The sequence below is a fragment of the Pongo abelii genome, chromosome 11 (genome assembly GCF_028885655.2).
Source record: "Pongo abelii isolate AG06213 chromosome 11, NHGRI_mPonAbe1-v2.0_pri, whole genome shotgun sequence".
Taxonomy (NCBI): Eukaryota; Metazoa; Chordata; class Mammalia; order Primates; family Hominidae; genus Pongo; species Pongo abelii.
In genome coordinates this window covers 101,995,001-102,021,172 of record NC_071996.2, presented here as the reverse complement: position 1 = coordinate 102,021,172, position 26,172 = coordinate 101,995,001, and positions in this window count along the sequence as shown.

The following is a 26,172-nucleotide window of genomic DNA, read 5'->3' as shown; positions in this document are numbered from 1 at the left end:
AGATTTTCTCACATTCTCAGAAGTTTGCATCTCTGGTCCATGAGCCTATTCTTCGAAAAAGCAATTCACCTGGGACCAGGAAAGCTTAAAAACAGGAAACAAAAGCTTGCTTATTCTTCTAGGATAGAGGGTAAGGGGCAAATTTTTTTTAGTATTTTGAGTTACTTACAATAAAGACAACCAAGGCAGCAATTATTTCAGCAGATTATCCTTCTGTAATTACTTTTAAAAGACAGTCAGTTGCAGGTATACTATCCATGTTAAAACTGGATAAGAATATAAGGCAATACAAAACAATAATTCCCAAATACTCTCAAGCATTACTAAGCAAACACCAGATACTTAGTGGGTCACTTATTTTTATGCAGTTTGATTGCATTGCAATAGTATGATTATTTTGCCATTGTTTTATTAACTTGGCAGAATTTTGCAAAATTATACCACTTAAAAATTTTGCGAAGCTATTTTAGTAAGAACTTTAAATCTGTACCAAATCAACTAGAGTACAAAATGTACTCTGAAGACTTTTAGTAATGAATGGAAATGAAGAGGAAAGCACGTTGTTATTTCTGATGAAATTGAGAGTAAATAAAATGCATTCTCTTTCTTACTTTGGATAGGAATGAAAGGCTTAGGGGACAATGTTTAGAAACCACAGTGTAAAAATTTTATTAGATTTGAAAATTCTGCCAAATTTAAGTGTGATATCTTCAAGAAATGAAGATTGCAGAGATTTAATATATTTGATATCCTACTTGCCACCCCAGAATGAGGTGAAATCAGTTAAGATCATCATCCTTTACTTCCTGAAAACTAAGTTAGCATGGTCCAGAGACCAGGAATGTTAATGACTGCAGTCAGTTGGGATTTAGAGTAAAAGTAAAGTTAACATTCATTCTGGATTCAAGTTGGAAGAGCGATACCATGTTCATGTAGGCTTGTGCTATGAAGAAAAGGCAGTGTTGGTGAACATAGGCTGTAAAGGTGTTTTAAAAACCTATTTCAGTATACATGCTAGGTTATGTTTATATTCCAATTTCAGGGATCTCTTAAGAACAGCCTTCAACTGTATAATGCCTAATACATAAAGCACGTGCTTCTGAATGCCCTTTCTATATTGTTTAAAGGATTATCCACCGGCTCTTTTATCTATGACATTTGTGTAGACCAAGGACAGTGGGACCTGCACAGTGACACCAAATTTGTCACATTCACCTGTGGAAGGATGCTTTTAGCAGCCGTTTCCTCTTGATATGAATTAGAAATTTGCCCCTTTTTTTCTTTTCTTTCTTTCCTTTTTTTTCCCCCTTCTTGTTTGCACTGATATTTGTTTTGGTTACTTTAATGCAACTAATGGATTTAGAGTCACTTAATTTTTCTCTGTATTGTTGATATTTGTTACTGTTTCACCTGAATTGGAATGAAGTCTTTAAATTTATTTGATAAAAATATAGAGAGGTCTCTGTGTATAGTTTAGCTAACATCCACTTTCACCAAAAGGTATTTTTCACATGCTTGAAGCTATGAAAACTTTTGTAGGACATTTGTGAGAAATGTAAGACAGGAGAACTGCATCAGGAGCTTACAATTTGTTATCAAGAGAGTTTAGGACAGTTTGAAAGCGGAGTGTAGTAAATGACTCAAAATATTCAGTATTTGGCACTCAGGTCTTAATATAGAATCTCCAAAGAGAAGGTCAGTTGGAATTTGAATATCAAGGAAAACTTCGTGAGGGGTTTTTTATCTCACCATCACAAACTGGGACAAAAATAAAGAAAAACAATAGGAGTAAACATACACAACAGATCCTTCTAAAATTTAGTGTTTCTCTTTTGTTTTATTTTTTCCATTGATTTTTATTCATTAGGACCTAACGGATATTTCTCTGTCTTTATTGAAAAAAACATGCCAGGGGTTGAATCATACCATAACAAGGTGACCTTTTATTCTTAGGCAAAAGTTTGCAATTTCTTATGTCATTAAAATGGGTCATTCCATTTCTTTTCCTAAAATCTTGTGATATTGTTAGGCTCCTAGTGAGGGACACTGAAATAATGAAGATTGTGAGTGAATAGTGGCAAAGCAGTGAATTAAATTTCTAAGATTTACTCTCTTTCAGAATGCTACCTCAGGGGAGGTAGGGATGAGACATGATGATTATGGAAGTACAGATGGTTAATTTATTCAACAAATATTGTGTACTTTGTACTTTATTTTTGCTGGTTACTTTAATTGGCACAGAGATGACCATGATGGGACTTTTCTTTGAGAAGTTCACTGTCCAGTTCACTTTCCTAAATCATAGCTGAAAAAACTAATGTCCAGATAGGTGATGAGACTTTTCATGATTATGTCGATGATTAATAAAATGTAAGGAACTCTAATACTTCTCCTCCATTTGGGGAGATGGAAGAAGCACATGATTTCATTCTCTTTTTCATGGACTAACATAAACTAGGAATATACAGTTAGCCACACTGCTACCAAAAGGCACCAGTGAATACAGTTTCTATATTACCCAGCTTGGCAGAAACCAGGAGGATGGTCCGCAATTTCCAATCTAAATGAATGAATAACACCACATAATAATATTGCTGCTGTTGTTCTGTCCTCTCAAATTCTATGAATGTTTTATATGTCCTAATGTATTCATTTCCTTGGGATACTATAATAAATTACTACAAACTTAGTGGCTTAGGAGAACACAAATGTATTATCTTACAGCTCTTGGGGTCAGAAGACTAAGATGGGCCTCACTCAGCTAAAGCAGAGCTCTGTTCCTTTATGGAGGCTTTAGGGGAGAATCCTGTTTTGTTTTTTTTTTTTTTTCCTTTTCCACTTTCCAGAGGATTTGAATTTCCTGGCTTATGACCCCTTCCATCTGAAAGCCAGCAAAGGCCAATCTAATATTTGGCACACAGCATCACTCTGACATTGACTCTTGTTCTCCTCTTCCACATTTGAGCATCTTTATGATTACATTGGACACCCAAATAATCCAGGACAATCTTTCTATTTTATTTTTTTTTTTATTTCTTGCATTTCTTTTTATAACTTTTATATTAGGTTCAGGGGTACATATGTAGGTTTGTTATATAGATAAACTTGTGTCACAAGGGTTTGTTGTACAGATTATTTTGTCACCCATTATTTGTCACTAGTGTGCAATAGTTATTTTTTCTGATTCTCTCTCTTTTATTACCCTCGACCCTCAAGCAGGCCCCAGTGTCTGTTGTTCCTCTCTTTGTGTCCATGTGTTCTTATCATTTAGCTCACACCTATAAGTGAGAACATGCAGTATTTGGTTTTCTGTTCCTATGTTAGATGGCTAAGGATTATGACTTCTGCAAAGGACATGACCTTGTTCTTTTTTATGGCTGCATAGTATTCCATGGTTATATGTACCACATTTTCTTTCTCTACTCTACCACTGATGGGCATTTAGGTTGATTCCATGTCTTTGCTAATGTGAATAGTGCTGCAATGAACATACATGTGCATGTGTCTTTATGGTAGAATAATTTATATTCCTCTGGGTATATACCCAGTAATGGCATTACTGGGTTGAATAGTAGTTCTGCCTTTAGGTTTTTGAGGAATCACCATGCTGCTTTCTGCAATGGCTGAACTAATTTGTATTCACATAAACAATGTATAAGCATTCCGTTTGCTCTGCAACCTCACTTGCATCTGTTATTTTTTGACTTTTTAATAATAGCCATTCTGACTTGTGTGAAACAGTATCTCATTGTGGTTTTGATTTGCATTTCTTTGATATTTTTTTCACATGATTGTTGGCTGCATGTGGTTTTGCTTTGTATCTCCACCAAAATCTCATCTCAAATTGTAATCCTCACATGTCAGGGGAGGGTCCTAGAGGGAGGTGATTGCATCATGGGAGCAGAATTCCTCCATGCTGTTCTCGTGATAGTAGGTGAGTTCTCATGAGATCTGGTTGTTGAAAAGTGTGTGGTACTTCTCCCTTCTCTCTCTCTCTCTCCTGCCCCACCATGACACGATGTGCTTGCTTCCCCTTCACCTTTCACCATGATTGTTAGTTTCATGAGGCCTCCTAGCCATGCTTCCTGTATAGCCTATGGAACTGTAAGTCAATTAAATGTTTTTCCTTCATAAATTACTCAGTCTTATGTAGTTCTTTATAGCAGTGTGAGAATGAACTAATACAGAAAAATTTGGTATCAGGAGTGGGACACTGCTGTAAAGATATCTGAAAATGTGGAAGCAACGTAGGGACTGGGTAATGGGCAGAGGTTGGAACAGTTTGGAGGGCTCAGAAGACAGGAAGTTATGGGAAAGTTTGGAACTTCCTGGAGACTTGTTGAATGGTTTTGACCAAAATGCTAACAGTGATATGGACAATGAAGGCTGAGGTGGTCTCAGATGGAGATTTGAAACTTATTGGGAATTGGAACAAAGGTCACTCTTGCTGTGCTTTAGCAAACAGTCATGGAATTTTGTCCCATCCTAGGGATCTGTGGAACTTTGAACTTGAGAGGGATGACTTAGGGTATCTGGCATAAGAAACTTCTAAGCAGCAAAATATTCAAGATTTAACCTGGCTTTTTCTGAAAGCGTACAGTCATATGCATTCACAGAGACATGATTTGAAACTGGAACTTATGTTTATAAGGGAAGAAGAGCAAAAAAGTTTCGAAAATTTCCAGCCTGACCATGTGGTAGAAAAGAAAAACCCATTTTTGTGGTTGAAATTTAAGCTGGCTGTAGAAATTTGCATATGTAAAGAGAAGCCAAATGTTAATAGCCAAGACAATGGGGAAAATGTCTCCAGGCCATTTTAGAGATCTTCATGAGAGCCCCTGCCATCACGTGCCAGGAGGCATAGGAGGGAAAAATGCTTTCCTGGGCTTGGCTCAGGGACCAGCTTCTCTGTGCAGCCTCGGGACATGGCATTTGGCATCCCAGCCTCTCCAGCTCTAGTTGTGGCTGAAAGGGGCAAAGGTACAGCTTGGTCTGTGGCTTCAGAGGGTGCAAGCCCTAGGGCTTGGTGGCTTCCACGTGGCATTGGACCTATGGGCACACAGAAGGCAATAGTTGAGGTTTGGGAACCTCTGCTTAGATTTCAGAGGATGTATGGAAACACCTGGATGTCCAGGCAGAAGTCTTCAGGGGTGAAGCCCTCATGGAGAACCTCTACTAGGGCAATGCAGAGGGGAAATGTGAGTTGGATCTCCCACACAGAATCCTCACTGGGGCACTGCCTAGTGAAACTGTGAATAGAAGGCCACCATATTCCAGACCCTGGAATGGTAGATCCACCAAAAGCTTGCACCATGGACCTGGAAAAACTTCAGGCATTCAACACTAGTCTGTGAAAGCAGGTGCAGGGGCTTCCCCCTTCAGAGCCACAGGGGTGGAGCTCCCCATGGTCTTGGGAGCCCACCTCTTGCATCAGCATGGCCTGGATGTGAGACATAGAATCAAAAGAGATTATTATGGAGCTTTAAGATTTCATGATTGCCCTGTTGGGTTTCAGACTTGCATGGGGCCTGTGGCCCCTTTGTTTTGGCCAGTTTCTCCCATTTTGAATGGAAGCGTTTACCCAATGCCTGTACTCCCATTGTATCTTGGAAGTAACTAACTTGTTTTTGATTTTATGGGCTCATCAGTGGAAGGCACTTACCTTGTCTGAGATGAGACTTTGGACTGTGGACTTTTGAGTTAATGCTGAAATGAGTTAAGACTTTGGGGAACTGTTGGGAATGTATGATTGGCTTTGAATTGTGAGAAAGACATGAGATTTGGGAGAGGTCAGGAGCAGGAATGATATGGTTTGGCCTTATGTCCCCACCCAAATCTCACCTCGAAATATAATTCCCACACATCGCAGGAGGGGCCTGGTAGGAGGTGACTGAATCATGGAGGTGGACTTACCCCTTGATGTTCTTGTGACACTGAGTGGATTCTCACAAGATCTGGTTGTTTGAAATGTGTGGCACTCCCCCCTTCTCTCTTGCTCTCTCTCTCCACCATGATAAAATATGCTTGCTTTTTCTTCACCTTCCACCATGATTGTAAGTTTTCTGAGGCCTCCTAGCCAGGCTTTCTGTATTGCCTACAGAACTATGAGTCAAACCTCTTTTTTTCATAAATTGCACAGTCTTAGGTAGTTCTTTATAGTGGTGTGAGAACAGGCTAATACAGTTCTTTAAAGATGCTAGATATTAGATCTTGGTCAGATGCATAGTTTACAAAATTTTCTCCCATTCTGTAGGTTGTTTACTCTGTTAATAGTTTCTTTTGCTGTGCAGAAGCTCTTTAGTTTAATTAGATCCCATTAGTTAATTTTTTCTTTTGTTACAACTGCTTTTGGCATCTCTACCATGAAATCTTTGACTGTGCCTATGTTCTGAATGGTATCACCTAGGTTGTCTTCCAGGATTTTTATAGTTTTGAGTTTTACACTTAAGTCTTTAATCCATCATGAGTTAATTTTTGTATATGGTGTAAGGAAGGGGTCTGGTTTAAATTTTCTTCATATGGCTAGCCAATTATCCCAGCACCATTTATTAAATAGGGTGTCCTTTCCCTATTGCTTGTTTTTGTCAGATTTGTCAAAGATTAGATGGTTGTAGGTGTGTGACCTTATTTTGGGGCTCTCTATTCTGTTACATTGATCTATTTTCTGTTTTTGTACCAGCACCATGCTGTTTTGGTTACTGTAGCTCTGTAGTATAGTTTGAAATCAAGTAATGTGACACCTCTAGCTTTGTTCTTTTTGCTTAGGAATGCCTTGGCTATTCAGGCTCTTTTTTTGTTACTTATGAATTTTAAAATTGTTTTTGTTTTTTAGTTCTGTGAAGAATGTCATTGGTAGTTTGATAGAAATTGCCTTAAATCAGTAAGTTGCTTTGGGCAGTATAACAATTTTAATGATATTCATTCTTTGTATCCATGAGCATAGAGTGTTTTTCCATTTGTTTGTGTCATCTCTGATTTCTGTGAGCAGTGTCTTGTAATTCTCCTTGTAGAGATCTTTTATCTCCCTAGTTAGCTGTATTACTAGGTATTTTAAATTTTTTTGTGTGGCAATTATGAATGAGATTGCATTCTTGATTTGGCTCTTGGCTTGGCTATTGTTGCCAAATAAGAATGCTAGTGATTTTTGTACATTAATTTTGTATCCTAAAACTTTGCTGAAGTTTATTAGCTGAAGGACCTTTTGGGCTGAGACTATAGGGTTTTCTATATGTAGAATCATGTCGTCTGCAAACAGGGATAGTTTGACTTCCTCTCTTCCTTTTTGGATGACCTTTATTTCTTTCTCTTGCCTGATTTCTGTGGCCTGGACTTCCAATACTATGTTGAATAGGAGTGGTGAAGAGGGCTTCCTGTCTTGTGCTGGTTTTCAAGAGGAATGCTTCTAGCTTTTTCCCATTCAGTATGTTGTTGGCTATGGATTTGCCATAGATGGTTCTTATTATTTTGAGGTGTGTTTGTTTAATACCTAGTTTACTGATAGTTTTTAACTATCACTATTTAACATGAAGAGATGTTGACTTTTAACAAAAGCCTTTTGTGCATCTATTGAGATAATCATGTGGTTTTTGTCTTTAGTTCCATTTATGTGATAAATCACATTTATTGATTTGTGTATGTTGAACCGACCTTGCCTTTCAGGGATAAAAGCTACTTGATCACGGGGAATTAGTTTTTGATGTGCTACTGGATTTGGTTTCCCAGTATTTGTTGAGGATTTTTGCATCAATGTTCATCAAGGATATTGACCTTAAACTTTTGTTGTTGTTATGTCATTGCCAGGTTTTGGTATCAGGATCATGCTAGCCTTACAGAATGAGTTGAAGCGAATTTTTTGGAATAGTTTCAGTAGGAATCATGACAGCTTTTCTTTGCACATCTGATAGAATTTAGCTATAAATCCATCTGGTCCTGGGATTTTTTTAGTTGGTAGGTTATTTATTACTGATTCAATTTCAAAGTTCATTATTAGTCTGTTCAGGGAATCCATTTCTTCCTGGTTCAGTCTTGGGAGGGTGCATGTGTCTAATAATTTATCCGTATCTTCTAGGTTTTGTAGTTTGTGTGCCTAGTTGTTCATAGTAGTCTCTGATCATTATTTTTATTTCTGTGGGGTCAGTGGTAACATCCCTTTTGCTGTTTCTAGTTATGTTTATTTGGATCTCCTCTGTTTTCTTCTTTATTAGTCTAGCTAGTGGCCTATCTTATTAATTTTTTTTTCAAAAAAAAGTCTGGATTTATTGATCTTTTGTTTGTGTGTCCATCTTCTTCAGTTCAGCTCTGAATTTTTTTTTTTTGTATTAGTCTGTTTTCACACTACTGTAAAGAACTATTAATACTAGAGACTGGGTAATTTATGAAGATAAAACATTTAATTGATTCACAGTTCTGTATGGCCGGGGAAGCCTCAGGAAATTTTTGAATTTTTTGTGTGCATCCATCTTCTTCAGTTCAGCTCTGATTTTTGTGTGTGTGTGTTAGTCTGTTTTCACACTGCTATATAAAGAACTATTAATATCCAAGACTTGGTAATTTGTGAAGAAAAAATATTTAATTGATTCACAGTTCTGTATGGCTGAGGAAGCCTCAGGAAATTTACAATCATGGCAGACAGTGAGGGGAAAGAAAGGACCTTCTTCACATGGTGGCAGGAGAGCGAGCAAGCAAGGGGGAAACTGCCACACACTTTTAAGCATCAGGTCTTGTGAGAACTCACTCACTATCATGAGAACAACATCGAGGAAACTGCTTCCATGATCCAATAACCTCCCACCAGGATCCTCTCTTGACATGTGGGGATTACAATTCAAGATGACATTTGGGTGGGGACACAGAGCCAAACCATGTCATTCTTCGGCTGGCTTTGGGATTGGCTAGCTTTTCTTTTTCTAATTCCTTACTTGTGATGTTAAGTTGTTAAATTGAGATCTTTCCCTTTGATGTGGGCATTAGTGCTATAAATTTCCTCTTAGTACTGCCTTAGCTGTGTTCCACACATTCTGGTATGTTGTACCTTTATTTGATTAGTAATCTTAATTCTATCTGTAATCTTAATTCCTCTGTGCCACGTAAAATGATGTATTTGTTGGTTCTATCTTTGATTAACAATCTTAGTTCTACCTGTACTCTTAATTCACTTGTGCCATGTAAAATAAATATTTGTAGGTTCTAGAGTTTAGGACATAGTCATAGTTACCTTTGAGTGACCATTATTTCACCAACCACATCTACTGATGCAATTATTCAAATGGACTGAATGATACTTTGAACTCTTTCTTGCTTCAGACACGTAGTCTTCTGACACAGGTCCAGGTAGTGCAGATGAATTGAAGACTAAATAGCTTCCCACTGATAAATCAAGAGCTACCTTTTTTTACTTTAGATGCACATTGTATAGACATCTCCTAGATCATACCACGTAGTTCGTCTCTTACATTAGATCAATCTTTATCATTCTTGTTATTGCTGACATTTTGGGCTGGATTAGTATGTGCAGTGGAGGCTATCCTATATATTGTAGGCTGTCTAGCAGAATCCCTGGCCTGTACCTACTAGATGCCAGTAGCATCCTCGAACCCCTTCCCAAATGTTACAACACAAAATATCTTTGGACTTTGCCAAGTGTCCCCTGGGGGCCCAAATCATCCTTGGATAGAAGTCACTGCTATGGACTATAAATGTCTTTAGTTCAGGAGCCACAGTTTTATATCACTGGAATCCCTAATCCAGTGCCTTGCACATAGTATGTACCTAGTGAATGTTAGTTAAACAGCTGACTGGAAATCTCAAAATTAATCACTATCACTACAGAAATAGTAGGATTTCTTAATTCTATAATAGATATTTAAAATGCAATTGGGGACTAAATTCCACAAAATATTGTACAATATACTGTAGTCAGTTTGAGTAGACACTCTAAACTTGAGAAAACTCATTGTCATAATGGGTAGCATTTAGCAAACCCTTACTTCATGCCTGATATGCCATACCATATTTAATCCATATAACTGGGACTTTCCTTAGACCTGGGCAAAAGGAGCCTGAGGTTTGAGTCCTATATTTTAGAGATCCCTGAACATCACAAGTATAAAAACAGAACAAAAACAAAACAGACAATACCTTTGTTATATTCTTTGGCACCTTTGATGTTAGATTTACTGTTAGATTAGATCAAGGACAGGCACTCATCGAGGACACTGCATGGGCCTTTAGCTTTGAACATCTGCTCTCACAACTCTAGAGCAATGTTTTTCCACATATCCTGTCTGTGTCTCTGATTTGAATGATGGTGCTTCCAGTGCTGGGAGGATGTGTTGATTGTGCTGCTGTTGACCTCAGAGATGAACATGGTTTAGAGTATGGGAAGAATTTAAGTAGTAGAAAGATTCAGATAAGAGAAAGACACTGATTTTGAGTCAATATGTAAAAAATTAATAAAACATTTCGCCACAGAGAGCATGAGTGCAAAGATTTTTGCATAATGAACATTGTTCCCCAGAAGTATTGACCTTCATCTTTTTCTTTTTGTGTTCTGAATAGTGGTTTCAGCAGTACTCATCAACTGGCACAGATTGTGTAGCCCTTGCATTTGGAAACACTTTTCCACAAAAACAATGTACATTACTATTAATTTTGTGTGCATATATACATTTATTCTCTAGCCGTAACATAATGAAATATAATATTCTTTTTATTGGCAAGTAGATAGACTAAAAATTAGAATTTTGGAGTAGGTTTGGCACTATTCACAATAGCAAAGACTTGGAACCAACCCAAATGTCCAACAATGATAGACTGGATTAAGAAAATGTGGCACATATACACCATGGAATACTAGGCAGCCATAAAAAATGATGAGTTCATGTCCTTTGTAGGGACATGGATGAAATTGGAAATCATCATTCTCAGTAAACTATCTATCGCAAGGACAAAAAGCCAAACACCGCATGTTCTCACTCATAGGTGGGAATTGAACAATGAGAACACATGGACACAGGAAGGGGAACATCACACTCTGGGGGCTGTTGTGGGGTGGGGGGAAGGGGGATGGATAGCATTAGGAGATATACCTAATGCTAAATGAGGAGTTAATGGGTGCAGCACACCAGCATGGCACATGTATACATATGTAACTAACCTGCACATTGTGCACATGTACCCTAAAACTTAAAGTATAATAATAATAAAATAAATTAAAAAAAGAATTTTGGAATAGTTTTAATAAAATTATTTAATAATAATTTATTATATTTTTAAAAATAAAAATATTCATTTCTATGAAATAATTTTAATGTATAAGTTTGGTACCTGTTAATATTAATTTTAATTGGTAAGAAAATGTTAGAAGGTGGGGGAGGAGCCAAGATGGCCGAATAGGAACAGCTCCGGTCTACAGCTCCCAGTGCAAGCGACGCAGAAGATGGGTGATTTCTGCATTTCCATCTGAGGTACTGTATTCATCTCACTAGGGAGTGCCAGACAGTGGGCGCAGGTCAGTGGGTGAGTGCACCGTGTGCCAGCCGAAGCAGGGGCGAGGCATTGCCTCACTCGGGAAGTGCAAGGGGTCAGGGAGTTCCCTTTCCAGGGGTGACAGACGGCACCTGGAAAGTCGGGCCACTCCCACCCAAATACTGTGTTTTTCCGACGGGCTTAGGAAACGGTGCCCCAGGAGAGTATAGCCCGCACCTGGCTCAGAGGGTCCTACGCCCATGGAGTCTCGCTGATTGCTAGCACAGCAGTCTGAGATCAAACAGCAAGTCGGCAGCGAGGCCGGGGGAGGGGCGCCCGCCATTGCCCAGGCTCCCTTAGGTAAACAAAGCAGCCAGGAAGCTTGAACTGGGTGGAGCCCACCACAGCTCAAGGAGGCCTGCCTGCCTCTGTAGACTCCACCTCTGGGGGCAGGGCACAGACAAACAAAAAGACAGCAGTAACCTCTGCAGACTTAAATGTCCCTGTCTGACAGCTTTGAGGAGAGCAGTGGTTCTCCCAGCATGCAACTGGAGATCTGAGAACGGGCTGACTGCCTCCTCAAGTGGGTCCCTGACCCCTGACCCCCGAGCAGCCTAACTGGGAGGCACCCCCCAGCAGGGGCAGACTGACACCTCACACAGCCGGCCAGGTACTCCAATAGACCTGCAGCTGAGGGTCCTGTTTGTTAGAAGGAAAACTAACAGAAAGGACATCCACACCAAAAACCCATCTGTACATCACCATCATCAAAGACCAAAAGTAGATAAAACCACAAAGATGGGGAAAAAACAGAGCAGAAAAACTGGAAACTCTAAAAAGCAGAGTACCTCTCCTCCTCCAAAGGAACGCAGTTCCTCACCAGCAACGGAACAAAGCTGGACGGAGAATGACTTTGACGAGCTGAGAGAAGAAGGCTTCAGATGATCAAATTACTCCAAGCTACAGGAGGATATTCAAACCAAAGGCAAAGAAGTTGAAAACTTTGAAAAAAATTTAGAAGAATGTATAACTAGAATAACCAATACAGAGAAGTGCTTAAAGGAGCTGATGGAGCTGAAAACCAAGGCTCGAGAACTACGTGAAGAATGCAGAAGCCTCAGGAGCCGATGCGATCAAATGGAAGAAAGGGTATCAGCCCTGGAAGATGAAATGAATGAAATGAAGCAAGAAGGGAAGTTTAGAGAAAAAAAGAACAAAAAGAAACGAGCAAAGCCTCCAAGAAATGTGGGACTATGTGAAAAGACCAAATCTACGTCTGATTGGTGTACCTGAAAGTGACGGGGAGAATGGAAACAAGTTGGAAAACACTCTGCAGGATATTATCCAGGAGAACTTCCCCAATCTAGCAAGACAGGCCAACATTCAGATTCAGGAAATACAGAGAACGCCACAAAGATAATCCTCGAGAAGAGCAACTCCAAGACACATAATTGTCAGATTCACCAAAGTTGAAATGAAGGAAAAAATGTTAAGGGCAGCCAGAGAGAAAGGTCGGGTTACCATCAAAGGGAAGCCCATCAGACTAACAGCGGATCTCTCGGCAGAAACCCTACAAGCCAGAAGAGAGTGGGGGCCAATATTCAACATTCTTAAAGAAAAGAATTTTCAACCCAGAATTTCATATCCTGCCAAACTAAGCTTCATAAGTGAAGGAGAAATAAAATACTTTACAGACAAGCAAATGCTGAGAGATTTTGTCACCACCAGGCCTGCCCTAAAAGAGCTCCTGAAGGAAGCGCTAAACATGGAAAGGCACAACCGGTACCAGCCACTGCAAAATCATACCGAAATGTAAAGACCATCGAGACTAGGAAGAGACTGCATCAACTAATGAGCAAAATAAGCAGCTAACATCATAATGACAGGATCAGATTCACACATAACAATATTAACTTTAAATGTAAATGGACTAAATGCTCCAATTAAAAGACACAGACTGGCAAATTGGATAAAGAGTCAAGACCCATCACTGTGCTGTATTCAGGAAACCCATCTCATGTGCAGAGACACACATAGGCTCAAAATAAAAGGATGGAGGAAGATCTACCAAGCAAATGGAAAACAAAAAAAGGCAGGGGTTGCAATCCTAGTCTCTGATAAAACAGACTTTAAACCAACAAAGATCAAAAGAGACAAAGAAGGCCATTACATAATGGTAAAGGGATTAATTCAACAAGAAGAGCTAACTATCCTAAATATATATGCACCCAATACAGGAGCACCCAGATTCATAAAGCAAGTCCTGAGTGACCTACAAAGAGACTTAGACTCCCACACATTAATAATGGGAGACTTTAACACCCCAGTCAACATTAGACAGATCAACGAAACAGAAAATCAACAAGGATACCCAGGAATTGAACTCAGCTCTGCACCAAGCAGACCTAATAGACATCTACAGAACTCTCCACCCCAAATCAACAGAATATACATTTTTTTCAGCACCACACCACACCTATTCCAAAATTGACCATATACTTGGAAGTAAAGCTCTCCTCAATAAATGTAAAAGAACAGAAATTATAACAAACTATCTCTCAGATCACAGTGCAATCAAGCTAGAACTCAGGATTAAGAATCTCACTCAAAACTGCTCAACTACGTGGAAACTGAACAACCTGCTCCTGAATGACTACTGGGTACATAACGAAGTGAAGGCAGAAATAAAGATGTTCTTTGAAACCAACGAGAACCAAGACACAACATACCAGAATCTCTGGGATGCATTCAAAGCAGTGTGTAGAGGGAAATTTATAGCACTAAACACCCATAAGAGAAAGCAGGAAAGATCCAAAATTGACACCCTAACATCACAATTAAAAGAACTAGAAAAGCAAGAGCAAACACATTCAAAAGCTAGCAGAAGGCAAGAAATAACTAAAATCAGAGCAGAACTGAAGGAAACAGAGACACAAAAAACCCTTCAAAAAATCAATGAATCCAGGAGCTGGTTTTTTGAAAGGATCAACAAAATTGATAGACCGCTAGCAAGATTAATAAACAAAAAAAGAGAGAAGAATCAAATTGATGCAATAAAAAATGATAAAGGGGATATCACCACTGATCCCATAGACATACAAACTACCATCAGAGAATATTACAAACACCTCTACACAAATAAACTAGAAAATCTAGAAGAAATGGATAAATTCCTCAACACATACACCCTCCCAACACTAAACCAGGAAGAAGTTGAATCTCTGAATAGACCAATAACAGGAGCTGAAATTGTGGCAATAATCAATAGCTTACCAACAAAAAAAGTCCAGGACCAGATGGGTTCACAGCTGAATTCTACCAGAGGTACAAGGAGGAGCTGGTACCATTCTTTCTGAAATTATTCCAATCAATAGAAAAAGAGGGAATCCTCCCTAACTCATTTTATGAGGTCAGCATCATCCTGATACCAAAGCCTGGCAGAGACACAACAAAAAAAGAGAATTTTAGACCAATATCCTTGATGAACATTGATGCAAAAATCCTCAATAAAATACTGGCAAACAGAATCCAGCAGCACATCAAAAAGCTTATCCACCATGATCAAGTGGGCTTCATCCCTGGGATGCAAGGCTGGTTCAATATACACAAATCAATAAATGTAATCCAGCATATAAACAGAACCAAAGACAAAAACCACATGATTATCTCAATAGATGCAGAAAAGGCCTTTGACAAAATTCAACAACCCTTCATGCTAAAAACTCTCAATAAATTAGGTATTGATGGGACGTATCTCAAAATAATAAGAGCTATTTATGACAAACCCACAGCCAATATCATACTGAATGGGCAAAAACTGGAAGCATTCCCTTTGAAAACTGGCACAAGACAGGGATGCCCTCTCTCACCACTTCTATTCAACATAGTGTTGGAAGTTCTGGCCTGGGCAATTAGGCAGGAGAAGGAAATCAAGGGTATTCAAGTAGGAAAAGAGGAAGTCAAATTGTCCCTGTTTGCAGATGACATGATAGTATATCTAGAAAACCCCATTGTCTCAGCCCAAAATCTCCTTAAACTGATAAGCAACTTCAGCAAAGTCTCAGGATACAAAATCAATGTACAAAAATCACAAGCATTCTTATACATCAATAACAGACAAACAGAGAGCCAAATCATGAGTGAACTCCCATTCACAATTGCTTCAAAGAGAATAAAATACCTAGGAATCCAACTTACAAGGGATGTGAAGGACCTCTTCAAGGAGAACTACAAACCACTGCTCAAGGAAATAAAAGAGGATACAAACAAATGGAAGAACATTCCATGCTCATGGGTAGGAAGAATCAATATCATGAAAATGGCCATCCTTCCCAAGGTAATTTACAGATTCAATGCCATCCCCATCAAGTTACCAATGACTTTCTTCACAGAATTGGAAAAAACTACTTTAAAGTTCATATGGAACCAAAAAAGAGCCCGCATCACCAAGTCAATCCTAAGCCAAAAGAACAAAGCTGGAGGCATCACGCTACCTGACTTCAAACTATACTACAAGGCTACAGTAACCAAAACAGCATGGTACTGGTACCAAAACAGAGATATAGATCAATGGAACAGAACAGAGCCATCAGAAATAATGCCGCATATCTACAACTATCTGATCTTTGACAAACCTGACAAAAACAAGAAATGGGGAAAGGATTCCCTATTTAATAAATGGTGCTGGGAAAACTGGCTAGCCATATGTAGAAAGCTGAAACTGGATCCCTTCCTTATACCTTATACAAAAATCAATTCAAGATGGATTAAAGACTTGAATGTTAGACCCAAAACCATAAAAACCCTAGAAGAAAACCTAGGCAATACCATTCAGGACATAGGCATGGGCAAGGACTTCATGTCTAAAACACCAAAAGCAATGGCAACAAAAGCCAGAATTGACAAATGGGATCTGATTAAACTAAAGAGCTTCTGCACAGCAAAGGAAACTACCATCAGAGTGAACAGGCAACCTACAAAATGGGAGAGAATTTTCGCAACCTACTCATCTGACAAAGGGCTAATATCCAGAATCTACAATGAACTCCAACAAATTTCCAAGAAAAAAACAAACAACCCCATCAAAAAGTGGGCGAAGGACATGAACAGACACTTCTCAAAAGAGGACATTTATGCAGCCAAAAAACACATGAAAAAATGCTCACCATCACTGGCCATCAGAGAAATGCAAATGAAAACCACAATGAGATACCATCTCACACCAGTTAGAGTGGCAATCATTAAAAAGTCAGGAAACAACAGGTGCTGGAGAGGATGTGGAGAAATAGGAACACTTTTACACTGTTGGTGGGACTGTAAACTAGTTCAACCCTTGTGGAAGTCAGTGTGGCGATTCCTCAGGGATCTAGAACTAGAAATTCCATTTGACCCAGCCATCCCATTACTGGGTATATACCCAAAGGACTATAAATCATGCTGCTATAAAGACACATGCACACGTATGTTTATTGCGGCATTATTCACAATAGCAAAGACTTGGAACCAACCCAAATGTCCAACAATGATAGACTGGATTAAGAAAATGTGGCACATATACACCATGGAATACTATGCAGCCATCAAAAATGATGAGTTCATGTCCTTTGTAGGGACATGGATGAAATTGGAAATCATCATTCTCAGTAAACTATCGCAAGAACAAAAAACCAAACACCGCATATTCTCACTCATAGGTGGGAATTGAACAATGAGAACACATGGACACAGGAAGGGGAACATCACACTTCGGGGACTGTTGTGGGGTGGGGGGAGGGGGGAGGGATAGCATTGGGAGATATACCTAATGCTAGATGACGAGTTGGTGGGTGCAGTGCACCAGCATGGCACATGTATACATATGTAACTTACCTGCACGTTGCACACATGTACCATAGAGCCTAAAGTATAATAATAATAATAATAATAATAAAAAAAAGAAAAATAGAAAAGTCAAATAAGTAAAATACTTTAAATCATTAAATAACTACTGTTAAAATTTTGGATAGAGATCTTTTAAGAAATCTTATACATTACGTATAGCTACATGAATTGTTTACATATTCTATGTAAGATCATGTAATTTGTATTAACTATTTTTTAACTTTATGCAATAATATATCTTGAGATGTTTGTGCAAATCATGATTAATTTAAATGGAAAAAAAAAAGAAAATGTTAGAAGGAAACAACTATTAAAAAGGTGAAAAGTCATTTTTATTTCTTATTTTTATATTTTAATGTATACAGTCTAATAAAATATATTTAAATTTTGTACATACTTTGAATTTAATTATATGTCATTAAAAAATTCCTTAGATGATTATGGTCAATAGAAAGTAAATTATGTAATTGTCTTGACCTTTTATTTTATTTTTATGTGTTCTTTAATTTTTTAAAAATTTTAATAGCTTTAGGGGTACAAGTGGTTTTTGGTTACACAGATGAATTTTATAGTGGCAAAGTCTAGGATTTTAGTGCACCTATGATCTGAGTAGTGTACTTTCTACCCAGTAGATAGTTTTTCATCTCTCATCTTCCCTCTTACTATCCTCCCTTCTGAGTCTCCATTGTCCTTTACACCACTCTGTATGCCTTTGTGTACCACAGCTTAGCTACCATTTGTAAGTGAGAACTTGTAATCTTCATTTCTGATTTCTGAGTTATTTCACTTAGAATAATGGCCTTCAGTTCCATCCAAGTTGCTGCTAAAGATATTATTTCATTCTTTGTTATGGCTGAATAGAATTCCATGGTGTATAGGTATATATATACCACATTTTCTTTATCCACTCATTGGTTGATGGGTACTTAGGTTGATTCCTTGTCTTTGCAATTGTGATTTGTGCTGTGATAAACATATGCATACAGATGTCTTTTGATATAATGACTTCTTCCCATTTGCATAGATACCCAATAGTGGTATTGCTGAATTGAATAGTAGATCTACTTTCACTTCTTTGAGAAATCTCCATACCATTTTATGTAGATGGTGTACTAACTTACATTCCCACCATCAGTGTGTAAGTGTTTCTTTTTTTATCACATCCATACTAACATCTATTGTTTTTTGACTTTTTAATAGTAGACATTCTGGCTGGCGTACAGTGGTGGCTCACTGTAGTTTTAATTTGCATTTCCCTGATGATTAGTGATGTTGAACATTTTTTCATACGTTTGATGGCCATTTGTATGTCTTCTCTTGAGAAATGTATATTCTTGCCCTTTGCCCACTTTTTATGGGGATTTTTTGTTTTATTCTTGATGATTTGTTTGAGTCCCTTATAGATTCTGGATATTAGTCTTTTGTCAGAGGCATAATTTACAAATCCTTATCCCATTCTCTAAGTTGTCTCTTTACTGTAATGATTATTTCTTTTGCTGTGCAAAGCCTTTTCCTTTCGTTAGGTCCCATTTATTTATTTTTGTTTTTGTTGCATTTGCTTTTGGGGTTTTAGTCATAAATTATTTGCCTAAACCAATGTTCAGAAGAGTTTTTCTTTGGTTTTCTTCTAGAGTTTTTATGGCATCAGGCCTTAGATTTAAATCTTTAATCCATCTTCAGTTAATTTTTGTATATAGTGAGAGATAGGGCTCCAGTTTCATTCTTCTACATTTGGCTATCCAATTTTCCCAGCACCATTTATTGAATAGGGTGTCCTTTGCCCAAATTATGTTTTTATATGCTTTGTCCAAGATCAGTTGGTTGTACTTGGCTTTATTTCTGGGTTCTCTATTCTGTTCCATTGGTGTGTCTATCCACGTTTATATTAGTACCACTGTGTTGTGGTTACTATAGTCTTGTAGCATAATTTGAAGTTGGGTAATGTAAAGTTTCCACATTTATTCTTTTTGCTTAGGATTCCTTTGGCTATTCAGGCTCTTTTTTGGATCCATATAAATTGTAGGATTGTTTTTTCTAGTTCAGTGAAAAATGATCTTGGTATTTTGATAGAAATTGCATTAAGTTACAGATTGCTCTGGGCAGTATGGTCATTTTCACAATATTGATTCTTTCAATCCATCAGCATGAGATGTATTATATTTTTTCATGTAACCTATGATTTCTTTCAGAAGTGTTTTTATTTCTCCTTGTAGATATCTTTCACCCCCTTGGTTAAGTATATACCTAGGTATTTTTTTTTTTTGTAGCTATTGTGAAATGATTGGAGTGCTTGATTTGATTCTCAGCTTGATCATTGTTGTTGTAATAGCAGTGCTACTGGTTTCTGTACATTGATTTTGTAACCTGAGACTTTGCTGAATTCATTTATAAGATCTAGGAGTCTTTTGGAACAATCGTTAGGGTTTTCTAGGCATAAGATTTTGTCATTGGCCAAATAGAGAAGTTCAACTTCCTATTTCCAATTTGGATGCCCTTTATTTCTTTCTCTTGCCTAATTGCTCTAGCTAGGACCTCCAGTACTATGTTGAACTGAAGTGAAAAAAGTGGGCATCCTTGTTTTATTCCAGTTCTTAAGAGAAATGCTTTCAGCTTTTCCCCGATTAGTATGATAATATTGGCTGTGGGTTTGTCATATATAGCTTTTATTATTTTGAGGTATGTTCCTTCAGTTCCGAGTTTGTTGAAGGTTTTTATGATGAAGGGATTCTGTATTTTCATCAAATGCTTTTTCTATATTATTGAGATGATCACATCTGGTTTTTGTTTTTAATTCTGTCTATGTAATTAATCACATTTATTGACTTGTATATGTTGAGTCAACCCTGCATCCCTGGAATAAAATCCACTTGATCATGGTGAATTATTTTTGGACGAATTTTTGGATTCAGTTTGCTAGTAATTTGTTGAGGATTTTTGCATCTATATTCATCAGGGATATTGGTCTGTAGTTTTCTTTTTTGGTTCTTTCCTTGCTTTGGTATCAAGGTGATACTGGCTTTGTGAATGAATTAGGGAGGATTCCTTCCTTCTCAATCTTTTCTAATAGTTTCAGTAGAATTGGTAACAATTATTCTTTGAATGTCTGGTAGAATTTGGCTGTGAATCTTTCTGGATTTGGGTGTTTTTATTGTTGTTGGCAACAGAAAACAAAACTGGTTCAATCTCACTGCTTGTTATTGGTCTGTTCAGGATTTCTATTTCTTCGTGATTCAAGCTAGGAGGGTTGTATATTTCCAGGAATTTATCCATTTTCTTTATATTTTCTAGATTGCTTGCATAGATGTATTCATAATAGTCTTAAATGATCTTTTATATTTCTGTGGTATCAGTTGTAATGCCTCTATTTCCATTTCTAATTGAGCTTATTTGAATATTTTCTCTTTTATTCTTGGTTATTCTAGTTAGTGGTCTATCAATTTTGTTTATCTTTTCAAGAACTGCTTTTGGATTCATTGATCTTTTGTATTTTTTTGTTTCAATTTCATTTAGTTCTGCTCTGATCTTTGCTATTTCTATATAATAACCTTCTTTGTATTTTTTTTTTTTTTACTGTTGTTGCTTTAAAGTTTGTTTTGTCTGATATAAGAATGGCTACTTTTGCTCTCTTTTGGTTTTCATTTGCATGAAATATCTTTTTCAAACCCCTCACCCTGAGTCTATAAGAATCTTTACGTTTTAGGTGTGTCTATGGAAGAAAGCAGATATGTGGTTTGTGATTTTTATCCATACTGCCTATCTGGATCTCTTAAGTGGAGCATTTAGATCATTTACATTAAATGTTAATATTGAAATGTAAGGTACTTTTCCAGTTATTGTGTTGGCTGTTACCTAGTGACATTGTTTTCTTCATTGTGTTAGTGTTTTATAAGTCCTGTGAATTTTATGCTTTCAGAAGGTTCTATACTGATGTGTATTGGCCTTTTGTTTCAAGATTTAGAATTCCTTTTTAGCATTTCTTGTAGGGCTGGTCTAGTATTGACAAATTCCCTCAGTATTTGCTTGTCTGAGAAAGACTATTTCTCTTTCATTTATGAAACTTAGTTTTGCTGGATACAAAATTCTTGGCTGACAGTTGTTCTCTTTAAGGAGACTAAAGATATGACCCTAATCTCTTCTAGTTTGTAAGGTTTCTGCTGAGAAGTCTGCTATTATTCTGATAGGTTTTCCTTTATAGTCTATTATTCTGATAGGTTTTCCTTTATAGTCTACCTAATGCTTTTATCGCACTGCCTTAGAATTATTTCCTTCACATTGATTTTAGACAGCCTGATGAATGTATGCCTTGATGATGTCCTTTTTACAATGAATCTCCCAGGAGTTACTTGTGTTTATTGAATTTGGATGTCCAAATCTCTAGCAAGGCCAGGAAAGTTTTCCTCAAATAGGTTTTCCAAACTTTTTGCTTTTTCCTCTGTTTCAGGAACACCTATAACTCTTAGGTTTGGCCATTTTCTTGGGGACTTTGTTAATGCCTTTTAATTCTTTTTTTCTTTAATTTTGCATGTTTAGGTTAATTAGGTTAATTAATTAGGTCAAAGACAAGAAGCCTTGTCTTTGAGCTCTGAAATTCTTTTTTCTACTTGGTCCAGTCTATTGATAGAACTTTCTACTGCATTTTGTAGTTCCCTCAGTATGTCTTTCATTTCTAGAAGTTCTGATTGGTTGTTCTTTAAAGCATCTATCTCTTTAGAAAATCTTTCATTTCTATCCTGAATTAAAAAAAAAAAATTTATGTTTGTTTTCACCTCTCTCTTATATCTCCTTGAGTAACATAATAATCAACCTTTTGAATTCTTTATCTTGTATTTCAAAGATTTTTGTCTTAGTGTGGATTCACTATTGCAGACTTAGTATGCTCTTTTGGTGGTATTATAGAACCCTGCTTTCTTATATTGCAAGAATTATTTTTTCTGGCTCCTTTTTATTTGGGTAGACTATTTCTTTTAATTATTTTTGAATTTATTTTTTATTTGACTGGGTTTTAAAAATTTCTTTCTTTTCCTTTTGAGGATGTGACTTTAATGTTTTTAGTTAATTGTTACCTAGCTTGGGCCCTGGGTTCTTTTAGAGGAGAAGAGTCTATTAATTAGTTGGTTATATAGAATCTGTGTGTGATGGTTTTCTCAGTTGCTGGTTGTAGTAGCAATGTGCTGTGTGTGTGAGCAAATTCACTGTCTCCTAGGGGCTGGAATGACAGAGGTCTCATGAAGCTTACCTAGATCCCTTTAAAATTTTTTCTTCCCAGTATTTTATTCACTGGGTTGAACAGTTCAGGCTTCAGGCCAGCAGGAAGTGACCACAAAACCAGATGCAGCTAAAGCAGGTAGGTAAATACAGTGCCCCAATGGTAGATAGAGATCCCATCTTTGACAGAGTCAGCTGAGTCAACTGTCAGTGAAATGCACTGCAGTCTTTTCAGGGGGAATGGAGGGAGCCACCACAGCTCTCCTTCCAGACCAGTGGGAAAGTGATCTCCTTCACAGTCATACACCTAACCCAGTGTTCCAGCTATTCAGATCAGATAGGCACCTCTTTTCATCTGCAGGAATGTTGATCTTCCCTGTAGAGAGGGATTGCAAGGAGGAGAAGGAGTCCTCTTCTCCAAGACCCTTCATGAGCAAGGCTGCCTGACTGTTGGGGTAGAGCTGAAGACTTTCCCACTGAGCCCAGCACTGCACCTGTGCTTCTGCTGAAAGATATTTCACACAAGTAAAAAGTTCATAAACACAAGGCCTGCAGTCTGGTTTCTTTTGTACCATGGGGTGTGCTCTCTCTTCCCCTAGGAGTTCCCCTAGGAGCTCCTGAGGGCCATGCTACTGTGAATCCTGCTTCTCCTCTGGGTCTAGGTGCCCAGTGGGGCTGCCACACTTTAGGTGGGTTCTGGGGAATATCTGCAGGGGATCCAGTGATGTGATCTATCCTCAAGTCTTCCAGTAGCAGGCACCAACACCAGCTCTGATGGGGGTGGCAGGGCAGTGACATAGACTATGTGAGATTTCCTTAGCCTATAAATAGCCTTAGTGTGTTAACTTTCTCAAATGCCAGGTGCAGTAGTGATATACTGGGCACACAGACAAACTCAAGACCTGGTGAGCCAGAGTGATGCAAGAAATGATGATAGATGAAACTGTGCAAAGGTTTTCTCCTTCCTGAGCACTGTGTTATTGTGCCTGCAGATGTTGTAATGGGCTGTGCCAGTTGGCCTTCTGCTAGGAGTAGGTGGTGTTTGCAAAAGACCACTAACTGAGGTGGTAGAATTTGGGCTGGCCTTATGTTACCCAGGGGAGATACCGTGGTGTCTCAGGCAATGGGTGGGGCCATGGAGCACCCAAACATCCCTGTCTGTTGTGTTATGCTACTAGGGAGGGTGGAATGGCAAAGCTGGATGGGGGTTGAATCAGGCAAGTTTACTCTCTGGATCCCCATGTATGGGCACAAGCAACAGCTTCAATGGGTATCAGAGGGTAATTCCCTGGCCACTGGGTTAATGTTCCAGGGATGAGTGTAGCTGCCTCTGCTGTACAACAGAATCTGCATGGGGAACTGAGGGTAGCAGGCAGCAGTAAGCTCCACTCAGCAATCATGCACTTGGCAGGATTGGTCTTACACTCACAGTATTCTGCTAGCAGCAGCCAGCTGTGTACCCAGCAGCCTGTGCTCAGAAATCAGAACTGCCCCAGGCCAGAAGCCTTCCTGATAGAGATAGAAACCACAGCTTTCAGGCCACACCCCTTCTGGTCTGCCTGAGATGGCGGAATGTCCAGCTCCTGTGCTTGTGGCCTTGCACATTTCCCTCTTCTCAGTTCTGGTCAATGGGGTTCGTCGCCACTCAAGTTCGTATCGCAAATCTCAGTTGGGAGCTTCTCTTAGCTTGTGACCACATCTGAGTTAGCTTGCAGACTTCTGCAAGGTCCACTGTGAGGTAGAATCAGGAATGGCTTCCCTCTATCCTTGCTGGAGTCTGGAAGTGCATGCAAAGCACCACCCGATGCCACTCTTTCTCATATATTCCCCAGCGCTCCCTAAATCAGCTCCAGCGCTGAGTAGGGTTAAGGCTTTTCCCCATGGCTTGCATTGCCCAGCTCCCCTGTGGGAGTGTGTGTTATGGCAGCAGGCAGTCTCTCCCCCTCTCACACTCTGGAGACTCACAGTTTTCTGTCTGGTTCACAGTGTAGGCTTCTGCCTGCTGCTTATTTCAAAGGGTCTGCAGTTTCTTTCAGTTTTTCTAAGTTCCTGTCTTGCCTCTTGGAAAAAAAGTTCACAGTGTGAATCTCTACACACTATTTTGTCTTTCCAAGTGGAAGAGGCATGCTAACAATGCCTCTAGTCTGCCATCTTGGACTTCAAAAACAAAAACCTCTCCTTCAAAAGAAAAAAAAAAAATCAAACTTTTAAAATGATGATTATTTTGCTGAAAATAAGTCTTATGATATAAATATATAATAATTTGCATTACATAAGTTTTTATATTATTATTCATCCCCAAATGGCTGGCTCATCAACAGAAGGCCTAGTCTTTGATATTTGCCACATAAAAATCATAGCTTTACATGTATTGTTTTTGATTTTGTCATTATGAAGGTATATTTGTCAAGGTAGGGAGATAGAACATATTTTATTTAACAGTTTGTTGGCTTAATTTATAATTTTTAAATATTTAGACATATGGTATGTGGACCTCTATTTGTATTCTTGTCCCGGGCAGGCCTACATATGATAACTTTATGAAGTTGGTATTATCATTTTCATCTTTTAGAAAAGGTATCTAAAGCTCAGAGCAACTAAATTGCTTAAGGTAACCCAGTAAATAAGTGGAAGATCTGGATTCTCACCCCAGTCTCTTTGCCTCAAAAGCCTCACAAAGCCACAACATCAGTTAATTACTGAAGATTACATCTCCTGCGTATGGTCTTTATGAGGAAAACAGAGATGGAGAGAATATTAGAGAGTAGGAATATTTCTCTTGTCAGGTGCCTGCTCTCTCCAGAAATACCAAACTACTTAGATAGATCTTGCATCTCAGAAGTCTCTGTGTGTGTGTGTGTGTGTGTGTGTGTGTGTGTGTGTGTTTATGCACGTGTCTATAAAGCATATGTACATTAGAGGTTGAGGGTAGAATTAGAGATTGATACTCTACTAGTTTTATAAATAGCAAAGCAAGATGGTCTTTTCCAGTATTTTTATTTGAGGACCAAAGTGTATTTATTGTTTCAAATAAAAATGACATTGGCTTACATTGGAGTGAATATAAGTGTCCCACCTTCTTTTGTGGAATGAGTCAATACCTATCAACAATTAAGGCCATTAAATGTTGTAAGAGATATGCCCCCCTTCTTGCTTATTAAAGAATTTGTTCTGTACCACTTTGTCTCTTCACAGGTTAATGCAGTGATTAAGACGATTGATTCGGGAAACAAACTGCTTGGGTTAAAATCTTGGCTCTGTCATTCACTACATATGAGAAATTGGAAAAATTACCTAACCTCTTACTTTCAGTTTTCTCACCTATAAAATGGAAGCAGTAATATTTCTCACCTCAAATGGTTATAGAATTAAATTTTTTAATGCATATAAAACTAGAATAATGCCTAATAAGTATTATGTATTTATTTATAGTTATTACTTCCTAATAAATATTACTTCCCAATAAATATTGATGTGAGGCATTTTAATAGTCAATTATTGAGATTTCAAATAGTCTATTATCATTTACTAAACAACATTTTAAGAGAATTATAAAAGTGAAATAAATTATTTAAAAATGATTTATTCAGGTCAATCATAGTTACCTAAACATGTTTAAAT